At 42.7% G+C, this 13,507-nt stretch overlaps 1 protein-coding gene across 1 annotated transcript in view; it reads right to left on the bottom strand.

The window, feature by feature from the left end:
• PKIB (cAMP-dependent protein kinase inhibitor beta) overlaps nucleotides 1–13,158 on the bottom strand; it is a 39,337-nt gene extending 26,179 nt beyond the window's left edge. The window contains exon 1 of the mRNA XM_081856273.1: nucleotides 12,689–13,158. The gene's annotated coding sequence lies outside the window, so the exon portion shown is untranslated. The remainder of the gene's footprint in view (nucleotides 1–12,688) is intronic.
• Between the last annotated feature and the right edge of the window lie 349 nt (nucleotides 13,159–13,507).

The raw sequence follows: 13,507 nt of genomic DNA, 5'->3' as shown, positions 1-13,507 counted from the left end.
AAAATTCAATGCATTTTTCAAAATGTTTTCTTAAAGCATTTTCATAGCATTTTTTATATGTGTGTAGATTCCATCTGTGTGAACAGTGACACTGAATCAGGCACCCAAGCAGAGAGGAAGACCACAAATCAGTCATAAAGAAAACTTCTCAGGCCACAGCACTGAACTTTATATTGCATTGCATTGACCTTGAGGCTGCTCTTTGGGTATCCCTGTTCCTCAGCCAGCAGAAATCACCCAACATTCAAAGAAAGTTCTTGTGCACAAGATTTTTCTACAAGTGTGTTGTTGGTTTTTGGAGTTTGTGGGGATGTAGGACACCTTCCACCGAAAGTTCTCCATTCTCCTATACTGTATCTCATTTAAGATCCTGAAGTACCTGCATATGGGCACCTCATTTTACTAATACAGATAATGATGTGGTAGGAGCAAAACATTTCTCCATTTCAACTATTTATGGAGTATACCCCACACCCCACATCTTCTATTCTGGCCAGGAAGTTTCATAGCTACTTTGGATATGAAAAAGGGGGTAGAAGAAGTATGAATCAGTTGCACTTCTCCCCCACCCACCCCACTACTTTTCAGAACTCTCTCTCTTTTACTATATATGTAATGGCTACTTAATGCAGAAAATATAATACCACTATTAAGACATAAAAAGGGCATCTATGTCATGATTCTTGGCACCATAGCCCAGTGCTCTTCTGGTGACCCTAACATGGCACAGTCTCTAAATGTTTCATATGCCGAGTGATTTCTCATACCTTTTATAGCTAGGATCCAGAAAGCCATTAATTTATAGTGAAAATAAAAATTGGATGAGTCATTATTTCTGGATAAGATGTGAATGTAGCTTTTTTTAAAGAGAGAGAGAATAAAAGAGGTCATCTGTTCAGTCAAAACATAACCTGTCACAAATATTCCTTAGTGTCCTGTTCTGATACCTTGTTTGGATTAATAAACTTATGATAGCAGGATCACAAAGAATGAAATGAGTAGATCAGAAATGCTCTAGGTTTCTTAGGGAGAATTAGAATCATTTACAACATTTTGCCAAGGCAAGGTAGAGAGAAATCACTGTTTGTTCAAGTTATGTACACCCATACCCACCCATTTCTGGGTCCAAATCTTTTTGAGCTTTCATACTCCAAGGTTAAGGGTGGAAAGTTTCTTAACCAATCAGGCAGAAATATAAATATAACATGCGTTATAAGATGTGGGTTTTTGTACCTTTCCCAGAGTACACTGAAGTGTAGGTGGGTTCCCACGAGGCAAGACACAGTGGTAGCAGCAAAAACCTTTATTGAACTGACAGGCCTAGACAACATGAGCAAAGCAACTGCTTATACATTTCTGAAGGCCTGAGCCACTCCCACTCCCAACGTGATTGGCTGTCTAGACTTCCAAGCTGCGAATCATAACTCAGAGTTTAAGGGCCAATGGTAGAGGTCCAAATCCTGAATTGTTCTGTGATTGGATATCATGTATTGAATCAGAACACAGGAGCTCAGAATCCAGACTCCAGACTCAAGCTCAGGCAAACACAGACCATTGAATACATAACATACACATGTTCATTCAAACACACAAAAGCGCCAGGCTGCTTCTGTAACTTTAGGGAACAAGATTCCACTGGTTTACATAAGTGTGGCCAGATTAGCAAGAGACACAATCCATCTTTCAGGCAGCCTTAAATAAATCCTAATAGCAGATTAGCAAAGAACTCCCATTTCCTCTGGAGACTTCATTAGCATGAGCTTTTACTGTACTCTCCCAACTCCAGAGAAGCTATTTAAAAGACTGTGTGTTAAGAGCAAAAAAGAACAAGAACGCTGCTGCTGAATTTTTTATATTTGCTCTTCTCAGGGTACAAAAACAGCTGGCTGATATTTTAAAGAAACACTTATCTCAGAAAAGAAAGGTCTCTTTAGAATGTACAGATAAAATGTCATTAAGCTTTATGTATTCTATTACTCAGAGCCAATAGGGCTTGTCCTGAGTATCTGTGAATCAAAGCACAAATTTTTGACTGTGCCTGCACAGAAGCAAGCAAAGACAGGGCGGAAATCCTACATATTTTTGAGGAATTTTCTTTGACAACCTGACAAATCTGAGGAACGGACTTTTGACAAAATGATTGCAAAAGCCGCCACATGCTGGTTACAACAAATACAAACAATGCTAGTTTGCTTTATTGCTGAACTGGGTGTGACAAGTTAGGCTAGAACCTTGATAAAAAATAACAGAAAAGATGTGATTAAGTTAGTTAAAAACAACAACACAACCCTGATTATTATAAAGACGAGCATATAATTTCCGCTCAGGAACCAAAAGGCAGATAAGCCCAAACTTATTATTTTAAAACTAATTATTTCTAAGCCAGCTCATGGCTTAAGAGGCTGATTCATTAGTTTTGAACATTGATAGTAAAGCTGGAACTCTCTGTTCTCCCATCTTGGAGGGGACACAACTGGTGGGAGTGTACTTTGAAACATGGAAGTAATTACACGGAAGTAATTGATTCTTGACTATGAAGAAATACCACTTAAGGCAAGCACTGCTGTACAAATATAAAAGGAAAACCCAGTATGAAGCACACAGAGAACAAACCTCTCTTTTAGGTAGTCATGTACATTTTAATGGGAAAAGTTTCAGCTGGTGGCAATAAAGTGTGCCTAACATGCGTATGAAATTGGCTGTGATCTTCCTAATTATGACTCATGATAGCCCACTGTGCTAAATTAGACTGTTCAGCTCATGAGTCTCAAGTAATTTCTGCATTTTTCACACAAGGGGGGTCGGGTAAGAGAGACAAACATAAAACAAAGAAAAGTCAACATGTTTTCATAAACTAAGGTTTCAACACATGAGTTTCAAATATCAGAATAATTGATAATAATATGCAAAAGGGACAGATGGTATCAGAAATGATTTAGGAAGCCAGTTTTATATTTTGTACAATCCACCACAGAGCCCCTAATCTGGTAAAGTTGCCTATAAATCTTCCATCTATATGAACTAAATTCCAAATCTGAATTAAGGCTCCAATCTAGACAACTGCAAGACTGACTATTTAGTCAACAGTAAAGTTGTGTTTAATGGTGTTATTCTAGATAATTTTATGTATACAAACTTGTTCAATGGGGCTTACACCTGGAAAGTGTCTCAATGCATTGAACACAGAAAGACACTTAATGTTTATTCAAAAGTTTTGTTCTCTGAAGCTCCAGTTCTAAAGCACTGAGCACAGTGGAACTCCCACGTAAACAAGAATAGTATTGTTTTGTCAATTCCACATGCTCAGCAAGTTATTCTAACCTTCTTTTTTAACAGCAGTGGTCACTGCCACCAGTCAGCCCCTATAGCAGACAGCGGAATTTCAGAGTCCATGATGTAGCCTGAAATGTGGTTGTATAAAATAATCGAAGTTCTGCCCAAGTCTCTAGGTGTACATGAAAGAACTGTATAGATTACAGCCTCTACTTGCAGTTCTTATTTTCAAGGACACAGGTTAAGAAGCAGCAAGGGAGAAAGGACAATGGGTTGTATCCTACTCCAAGTAAACCCATTGAAATTAATGGACCCAAGTGAGAAAGTATTAGTTTCAGTAGGTCTACTCTGATTGGATACAACCCAATTATTAGAAATTCCTGCCCTCACCCGTTTTCTAATTTAACCTAATTTAGGTTGAATCCAAACTATTTCGAGGAGAAGAAGAAGAAGAACAAGAAGAAACATTCACTCATTGGGACACTGAAACTCTAAGTTTTCCTCAAAGTTTACAGTCCCATGAAGCATAAAGAAAAGTTTGCAAACTGGAGCCAAGTAGTGAACACTGTTAACAACTCAAGACCTTATAACATGATTTGAAGTCCTCGACACTTATGCCTACAAAATTCAAGAGTGCAAAGCTTTAGTTTTATAGGCTTGAACACTGGAAAGCACTTTAGTGGAGACAGCAACGATGAACAAATGAACCACGACTGGTACTTTGTAGACTCTCATCTCTCAGCCATTTGCTAACTAGCCACTTAAGGATATTATTGTTTCTTGTCCAGGTTAATCCATGTGAAAGATTGGAAAACTTGGGCTAGCTTCATGACTTTTGCTCCTCTGGCCAAACTGGTTAACACCAGTTCGACTGTCATCCAGGTCAGGCACTCAGGAGGCTCACAGGCAGGACTATGTGGAAGGAAATTATCCTCAACTAAAATAGCCCTAAGTCTCTTAGGGTTTTTAAAGGTCAAAACAAGCACCTTGAGTTGGACCCAGAAACTGACTGGAAGCCATTGGACATGACAAAGTGTTTGAGTGTCCAAACCCATTTACAGTGGTACCTCGGGTTAAGTACTTAATTCCTTCCGGAGGTCCGTACTTAACCTGAAACTGTTCTTAACCTGAAGCACCACTTTAGCTAATGGGGCCGCCTGCTGCCACCACGCTGCCGGAGCACGATTTCTGTTCTCATCGTGAAGCAAAGTTCTTAACCTGAAGCACTATTTCTGGGTTAGCGGAGTCTGTAACCTGAAGCATATGTAACCCGAGGTACCACTGTACTTTTCTTCCTCCCTACCAATTCCTTTTCCATTCATATCATGTCTTCTAGATTGTATGCATGAGTGTGAGGGCAAGAATGGTCTTATTACTAATATTTGTAAAGCTCTCCTTTGGCAGATGAGGTGGGGGAGCCAATAAATAGTATCAGAGAGCCATTCCTAATGGATGTATCAAAAATACATTAGGGACCAAATGTCTGCACAGTTCAGCATATTGATGTGTACTTTCATTTGCATAAATCAGCAGCCCACAAGTTCAACTTCTGCTTCCTCTTGGGAAGAAGACAGCCACCACCAGCATGTCTGGTTTGTCTAGAGAGGAACTGGGAGAGAGACTGCGGGTGGGATGTCAGTGAATTATGACAAAATGAAAAAAGAACACATATTTAGGAATTAATTTTTTAAAAAAAGGAAAAGGCACAAAAGCATCCTGGGCAATCTTGACACACCAACTATTTGCTTTTAACACAGGGGAAGAAAAATCACAAAATATCTAGGAAATTTCAAAACCATCCAAGATAAGCAAAATGGATTTTTGGATGACGGAGCCACCCAGACAAAACTGACACATTTCCCCAAGACAATCAAATTAGTAGGAACTGAGGAAGTGGTTGCTGTGTTGTATTTTCAGTTAAGCTTTTGATTCAGTGCCTTATAAAACCCACTCTCTAAAGCTAATTCTAATCCGCTTGGCTACAAACCGCAGTCACATGGGCTGTAACCTGGCTGATCGGGCTGGGATCACAAAGCAAAGTTTCAGAGTCATAGGCTGCAGGAATCTCTCTTAAGGTTGAATAAATGCTTCTCTCTTTCCATTCCCCAGGTAGGACAAAAAGAGGAAATTTAACAAATGGCACAAAAGTGAGAAGTGAGAGGAGGCAGAGCGCTGTCATAAGAGGTAAGAGATTTCAGAATTGAAAGCTCTGGAGAATTACCATGAGGTAAATAGATACCATGAGGTAAATAGGGAAATTAGAAAAGTGGAAGTTCAAAAGGTAATGGCTAATGAGTCTAAAGTACACTACATGTAAAAGCATTATTTTATGAGATTATCACATGGAAGTACCTGAGTGCAGTGGCTTTAAGCATTTAATATAGCATGAAAAACAATCCTGCACCATCCACATTTATCTTTTGTGCCATGCTTTCTAGGCATACGTCCACACTTTCCAAGTCTGCATGTGAGCACTTCTTTTTTTGCCCTGACATTTTCCACAGGAAAGTCCAATCTTTACTGCTGAATCAGAGCAAACGGCAATTCAGGTTTCCCATGGATTGCTCTTTGCACTGATTCAGCAGGAAAGAGTGGGTTTTCGTGGGGGAAATGGTGGGGCAAAAAGATAAAAATAAAAAGCACTCGGACCTGGAAATCCCAAACTTGTGCCTAGAAATGCTCAGCAATCACTGTGATTGGAGCGCCAAGAGAAGGCGCTAGGATCATTTTTACATTTCTCTATCTGTAGCTTTAATAAAGTTTTCTAGTTAGGAATTTCCCTTGTATTCAGAGGGTATACAATGAACAGCCAGTTCTGGTGAGAACAAGAACAAGGGGATGCACCGCTATAATGAAAAAGTAAAGTGGGAATTCTGAACCTTGGGTTTCTGTAAGTTACTTCTACATAAAAAGAAAAACCGAGTCATTCTGGAGAGTGACGGATGTTATGCAAAGAACTCTGGGTATTCTGAGGCTGCTTAGAAAGATCTGAAGAAGTTTTGTTTGAGTTCCCTCATGGTCCTAAAAGTCTCAACACTTCTTGTTTGAGAGCCATGACATTAAAGCAGGTTAAAAGCAGGTTTAAGGTTGTCTTTGGTGAGGCATCAAGTAGAGACTTCTCTTTCTTAGTGGCCTGGCTCTTTGGGGGTCAGTAAGTCCCTAGAACAATTGGCTGATATCCTAGGTTTAGGATTTGTGGTTTCCAAGTACTGTACACACTCTGCTGTCGCACAAACGGAGGGAATGGGTAGTGGTAGGCTAAGCAGATCATCTTAAGGAGGGTAAAAGACCAATGTTTCTGATGTCCAGGAAAAGAGGAAGGTGAACTTCTTTATGATAGTTTCAGGAATGCAGATGGACCATGAGGGTGCAGGGAGGACACCATCACAGTATTCCCTTGCCTAGCATTTCAGGTCAAGCTAAACATAGCCCATGTGTTTATAACCCGCGTGGTGGTAATTCAATCCTTCTGTAATTGGTTTAAATTGCAAGGAGGTTACGTTCAACATAGAATTGAAAAATCCTCAGAACCATAAGCTGCCAAGTATGCAAGCTGCCTGACATCAGTTTAAATTACTTTGTTAGGTTTCTAAGATGACAGCTAATCATTTAGGAGAATGCCATTACATAACCAGTTACAGATAGGTAGCCGTGTTGGTCTGCCATGGTCAAAACAAAATAAAAAAATTTCTTCCAGTAGCACCTTAAAGACCAACTGAGTTAGTTCTAGGTATGAGCTTTCGTGTGGTATCTGAAGAAGTGTGCATGCACACGAAAGCTCATACCTAGAACTAACTCAGTTGGTCTTTAAGGTGCTACTGGAAGGAATTTTTTTATTACATAACCAGACATGGATGCATCCTGCCACATTAAGAATTATCAATCAAACCCCTAAAAAGATATTGGGTGATATTCAACAAAGTTTGACTCCAAGTAGACCCACTGAAATTTATGAACACAATGAACTTAGTTGAATACCAGTAACTGTATCTTTGCAAGTTCCTTTCTTTAAACCACTGTTTTGTGTTCCACATATATGAAGAGTTTTATAAACATCCTACTGTTTACAAGCTAGGTATTATTTCTAATACCATATGCACTTGCTCTTAGGCAAAAATGTACCTGATTACCAACCAGTAAAGGAAAACCAAAATGCAAATGTATGGCAAAGTATTAATCCACATCACAAAAGGGGGTAAAAGCAGCCATGCATTTAACTATACCACAACAACAGAAAGTTATGGATAGACATAGATGTGACAAGCCCCCCCCCCCAGCAGAAAGCATTTGCACATTAAGGTGTTTCATATCACAGACATTTCATTTAACAGATGCTCCCCACAATACACTGGGACATTTGCATGCCATGTGAGCGCACCAGTGATCTGCAAGCTCCAAGGCAAATCAGCAGCTACATGAGAATGGCCCAGTAAGCACCAGTTAAATGAGACAGCAGATACCTGGAATGTCTAGCAGGTAAATGCTTTTGATATTTCAATCACACCTCACTGGAAGGATTCTAGAGAACAAAAGAGATTATGCTTTTAGAGATTCACTGTAGGTGAATATTGGAAGACTATCATTGCTTTTTTCAAATGCAAACGTTATTGCAATAATCCATTTTGTGAAAGATATGAGACAACAGAACTGCCACTAAAAGTCTTGACACCATAATAGTAGTGGCATAACTCTTCAGGTCTACACTTCATTGGTAATCCAGACCACTCTTTGATCTCCAAGCGCCCCTAGTGACCAGCAACCTAGCACAGCCAGGTAGGAAAATATTCAGTCTTATTAATAAAAGGTAAAGGGGCCCCTGACCATTAGGTCCAGTCGTGACCGACTCTGGGGTTGCAGTGCTCATCTCGCTTTATTGGCCAAGGGAACCAGCGTACAGCTTCCGGGTCATGTGGCCAGCATGACTAAGCCGCTACTGGCAAACCAGAGCAGCGCACGGAAATGCCGTTTACCTTCCCGCCGGAGAGGTACCTATTTATCTACTTGCACTTTGACGTGCTTTCTTTCGAACTGCTAGGATGGCAGGAGCAGGGACCGATCAAGTACCCTGAAGCTAATGCCTGAAAAAGAACTTGAAAGGTTCCAGTGCTTTTCAGTCCTTAAAACATTGTCATATTGAACAATGAACAGCAGTTCACACAGGTTGCAAGGCAAACAGGAAGAAAGTGCGTAGAAAATTGGGTTTCGTGGAGACTATGTAACCTCTGCACTTTTTGGTAGGCAATAATTACCCTCTCCTCAAAACATTATACATTTTAATTTAAATGTTTATAAACCACACTTACATAAAAAATAACAAGACTGTGCACCACATAAAAACACAATATTACAACAACAGCAACAACAGCAACAGATTAGTAAAAGTAAGTAAGTAAGTAAGTATCAAACACAACCCAGGTTTCATTTTTTAATCTGTAAACTGCCCTTCATCTGAAGATATCAGGGTGGTTTACAACATAAAAAAACAAAAGGAGAACACAAAGTACGGAACAAAAAAACCAAACAAACCAGTTGCCCCACAAACACACTTAAAAGGCCATATATTGTTTAATCAGCCAAAAGCTTGGTTATAGAGAAAAGTTTTCACTTGGTGCCCAAAGATAGGCAAATTAATAAATGTTTTAACCTTTTCAGGGTTAAGTGAGCAAGTCCTAAATAAGTCAGGACAAACCTCTGTCACTGTGATGTATCAGGAGCTCCTTTTAAAAGTGCATATGTCTGTACTTCAAGTAAAAATTCAAAAGAAACATTTCCCCATTGCTGTAACTCAATGCAAGAGAAGCTGCACCCCCTGAATTGCTGCCTGGACACATGGCAGTAAAAAAATAATGCCAAAGATAGTCACCACGTGGAGATATTTATTAAACCAGAAGAGAAAGATAAGCTTGTTGTACTCTGGAGATTACAACTCAATAATCCCACTGTGTAAGCCACAACAGTTTTGAATTGCTGCAGTAAAATCTATTTTTGAAGAGTATGAATCATTCACTTTATTACTGTCAATGACCAGGATCCAGTTTTTGAAGATTACATGCTGCGGGTGCAAAGGCTCCTGACAATGAATAACAGCCCTACATCCTCCCCACTACCCTTTTCAGTGTGCACACTTTGAGTATTGATTATTGAATTTCCATAACACTTAACATAATAAAAATATCTCTAAGCGGGGTACAAAAAAACTGAAGCAACAACAGAAACTTAAACAGAACAGTCTGAAAATACACAGTTACATATAAAAATGGTACATTTATACAAAGTTACTAATATACTGTATACAGATCAACATAAATTCATTTTCCTTCTAACAAACCCGTCTTGGGTTCTCACTCAGCATTCAAACAAACTCAGCTCACCCACAAAAGTCTCACAATGGAAAGAGATCCTGGAAACAGCGGACATCACCCTAGACTCTCACTCTAGACTTGTGTTTTATGGAGGAAAAGTGTTGTACACTTTCCGGAACCCCATCCAGCCCTCCTCTTCCTCTTCCTCTTCCTCTTCCCACTCAGTCATGGAACTTGAGCTAGAAGTCTCCTTTCCTGTAATGGTCTGGTGCACTGAGTGCCCATAAGTGGGGGGAAAGGGGGAAAGTGAGCTACATTATGCCCTACGGGGATCCGCCCAAGGACGTTGCACCCACAGTGAGCTGGAGCAAATCCACTGTGTTGTTTTATTGCTGTAATTCAATGAACCACTGGAGATTACAGTACTCTATGTACTTTTGCTGCCTTTGCTGTGCATAGAACTGAAGACCTACGTGACTTGCAACTGATAAAACATCTAGTAGTTAATTATGATATCACTGCAACTTTCACGGGGGGAAAACACTAATTATGATCAATACATTGCTGAGCAAACAATTCTTTCCTTCCCGAGCTGTTTTCGAAAGGAGTTTCTGAGCATGTATTTGCCAGACACAGCCAGGAAGGTCTGTGTGCAGAAGCAGTATAATCTCTCTGTGTGTGCACCCATCAGGGTGGATTTGTGTTTCAACTTGCCATTTCATATTTCTGCAATCCATGAATTACCTAAAGAAGAATGCATTCTGATTGGCTGCAGAAATAATCCACACATACAAGGGGCCTGCGACAAAATGTAGCCATATGGAATGTTCAGGGTTCCAACAACGCCCTCCCAAAAGATATTCCATTCCGCCCTCCCCCCATGTTTCCAAACACCCCCCAAAAAAGTCAATGAGCATTCCATGGCCACCAAGCACACGCAGTTCTCACTGTGCTTCTTTTGGTGTTCACTATTAGTTCATACAGTGATTAGCTGAGGCCATTTCGGCACCAGATCTTGGAAAAGAACAGGAGAAATACGGTATAGTAAGGAGGAAGTGGAAGACTTAAGCAATCATGAGCTGCCTCTTTTTTTCTTTTTTCTTTTTTGCAACTCGTTAATAGAACTAGCTTCCAGTCTGGGATAAGGGTTAAGAGTTTCCAGGGCAGAAGGTGATGCACAACCAACATCTCTCCTAATTACAGTATATGCACAGCTTTAGAGAATATTGTGAACAAACCAAAGCTTTCGTTCCTAAGCTACTGGGGGACCAGCTTAGCTCATCCTGTTAGTATTTATGGCAATAACTCTTCTTCTCTCCAGATGCACACTGTTCAGCTGGCAACTCAGCATGACAAAATAATTACGTCTTCGTATCAGCTACCTACTTGCCTTCAAGGCTAAGGGAGGCTGTGCCAGTAGCAGGTTTATCAGTGCTTGTTGCAACAGCTCTGCCCCACCTCCAAGAACACCTCCACTAAAGTGCTATTAGCACTATCCTTTGAAAATACATCATTTTGTCTGACACACATGAAAGTCACCTGGAAGAGCACCTCATCAGTGCAACCAAGTGTGAAATATAGAAGACTGAGATGGCAGAAACTGGGTGCAGGACATATTTTTTAAAAGCATGAACCACGGAGGGCTGTGAAACGGCCACTGTTTTGACCCTTACCCTTGGCTGCAGCATTGCCAGTATCTCCCCACAACCAGCAGCCTGTCCCAGCAGGGCTTGGGATAGTATTGATTGAATATAGAAGATGGGAAAGGCAGCACAAGAGCCCTTAGAGCCTAAGAGCCCCAGCTTGGTAATCCTTGTTTATGATCTTGGAAGGCAAAAAGCTATCATCACCTCTATACTGGATATTTAATGCAGGCACTGTAACCACCTCGAAGAAGTTTGGGTGGCTCACAGTTTGGGAACCTGTGCTTTATGACTGCCTATTGCAGAAATAGAGCTACAAAGCTTACAGAATCATGCAAAATTATCACAGGAGCGTTATGAGTTTATAAACTTTTTTTTTTTACTCCAGAAGGGGTAACAGGAACAGACAATTCTCTTGGGGCAGTGGATTGGAAGATGGCTACTGATGGCACAATCCGATGCATATCTCAGAAGGAACATGGGAAGCTGCCTCATACTGACTCAGAGCACTGGTCCATCTAGTTCAGTATTCTTTACACTGACTGGCAGCAGCTTCCCAGCATTTCAGGCAAGCTTCTTCCCAGCCCTTACCTGGCGATGTCAGACTCAACCTGAGGCCTTCTGCATGTAAGGCAGATTCTGTGGCGCTTCCAAGTTCAACGGGACTCACTAAGCAGTAAGTGTGTACAAGACTGCAGTCCTGAATTGCCCACCTGCTGGCTGGGGAGTGCGGGCACTTGTTGATATTTACACCTGCAGATATAATCCCTCCACTAGCTAGAACACACACACACACACACACACACACACACGTACATATACACCAGGTTCTTGTCCGCTTCCTATCACGAATCACCAACATTTACACGTGCGCACAACTTGGGCACGGGAGACTTTCAAGAGCAGGTATCAAACGGCACCAGGATGTGCTTGAAGCAAAAGCGGGGATAGCCCCTCACCCAATTTGCTCCTGTACCAAACTCCCACGCTTTTGAGAAGAAAAAGCAAGTTCGATACCTCCCCACTTTCACCCCCATCCCGACGGACAGAACCCCCCTCCCCACAAACCATTACTTCGGAGAGTTCCCCCTGGAAACGAGCAAAACAAGGCAGCCCTCCCTGTCCGGGGCTTAGGATCAAAGCATCGTAGAGTTGGACGGCGTCCCCGAGGATCATCTAGTCCAACCCCCTGCCATGCAGAAACCCTGCCCACAAACCATCCCCGGCTGGGCTCGAACCAGACGCGCCGACCCTTTGACTGGCGCGCTTTAGGGGGCCAAAAGCGCGACAAATCCCGAAGGCGCTTCCATTTTCTCCTGGGACAAGACTGGCTCTATTGCATAAGCTCGACGGCAGATCGCGAGGGGAGGGAGGTGTTGGGGTGGGGGTGGGGGGAGAAACAAACCCAAAGTGCCCGGACCACGGCGGAAACTTTGAGCCCAGCAGCCCCTCGCGGCGACCCGTCCTTACCCGTGGCGGGAGGTTTGGGTTTCCTTCTTTACGCGGCGCAGGAGCCCCGCGAGGCGCCGGGCGCGGGGAAGGAGGGCTTCTCGCCGGGCTTCTCCTGCTGCCGCCTCCTCTTCCCGGCTCCCGCCGCCTCCGGCTCGCCGTCCAAGTCGCGCGTCTGGCAACGAGGAACCAGGAAGGAGCCGCTCATAATGGAGCAGCAGCAGCTGCTGGCGGCGGCGGCGGCGGCGGCGGCGGGAATGAATGAGCGAAGGCAGGAGGCGGGAACTCGCGCGGCGCTCGCTGCGGCTTCGGCAGGGGAAGATCCTATGAAATCCTTCCTACCGGTCCCCAGAAGGGAAGGGACGGCAGCCCTGCCTTCCGCTCCCAGCTTGGCCGCCGTAAAACCCCAAGGATCCGGCTCTCCTGACGCAAGGGGCAAAGCGATCCAGAGGTTTCTTGCCCTCTTGCGTTTTGTTTGGATCCCGGTTTTCTCCTTCTTCCCACCCCCCCTCTCTCTCCCCCCACCGCGCAAGCTGTCGAGAAGATTAATAAATCCCGGTTGGTTTGTAGGCGAGATCGAGCAAGGGATCTAAAGGAGATTTACAGCGCGTTGCTCGATCGTGTTAAATCCTTGGCGCTGTGATAGGAGAGGAGCTGCCGATGTCCAATGAGAGGGGTTGGATCAGTGGGAGGCTCCGTCAGTGTTCGTGGAAGTGCATGTACTTGAAAGCACGCGTGCAATTAATGGTTCAAAGATCAGGGCATAATCTGAGCTAGCCCGCAGGATTTCTTCCCATAGCGGCGACATCTCTGCTAATAGAGATGAGGACAAGTCCCGAT

The sequence above is a fragment of the Podarcis erhardii genome (genome assembly GCF_964252035.2).
Source record: "Podarcis erhardii genome assembly, chromosome: 3".
In the NCBI taxonomy this organism is placed as follows: Eukaryota; Metazoa; Chordata; class Lepidosauria; order Squamata; family Lacertidae; genus Podarcis; species Podarcis erhardii.
The sequence above is the reverse complement of the archived record's forward strand: the minus strand, read 5'-3'. Positions and strand labels throughout refer to the sequence as shown.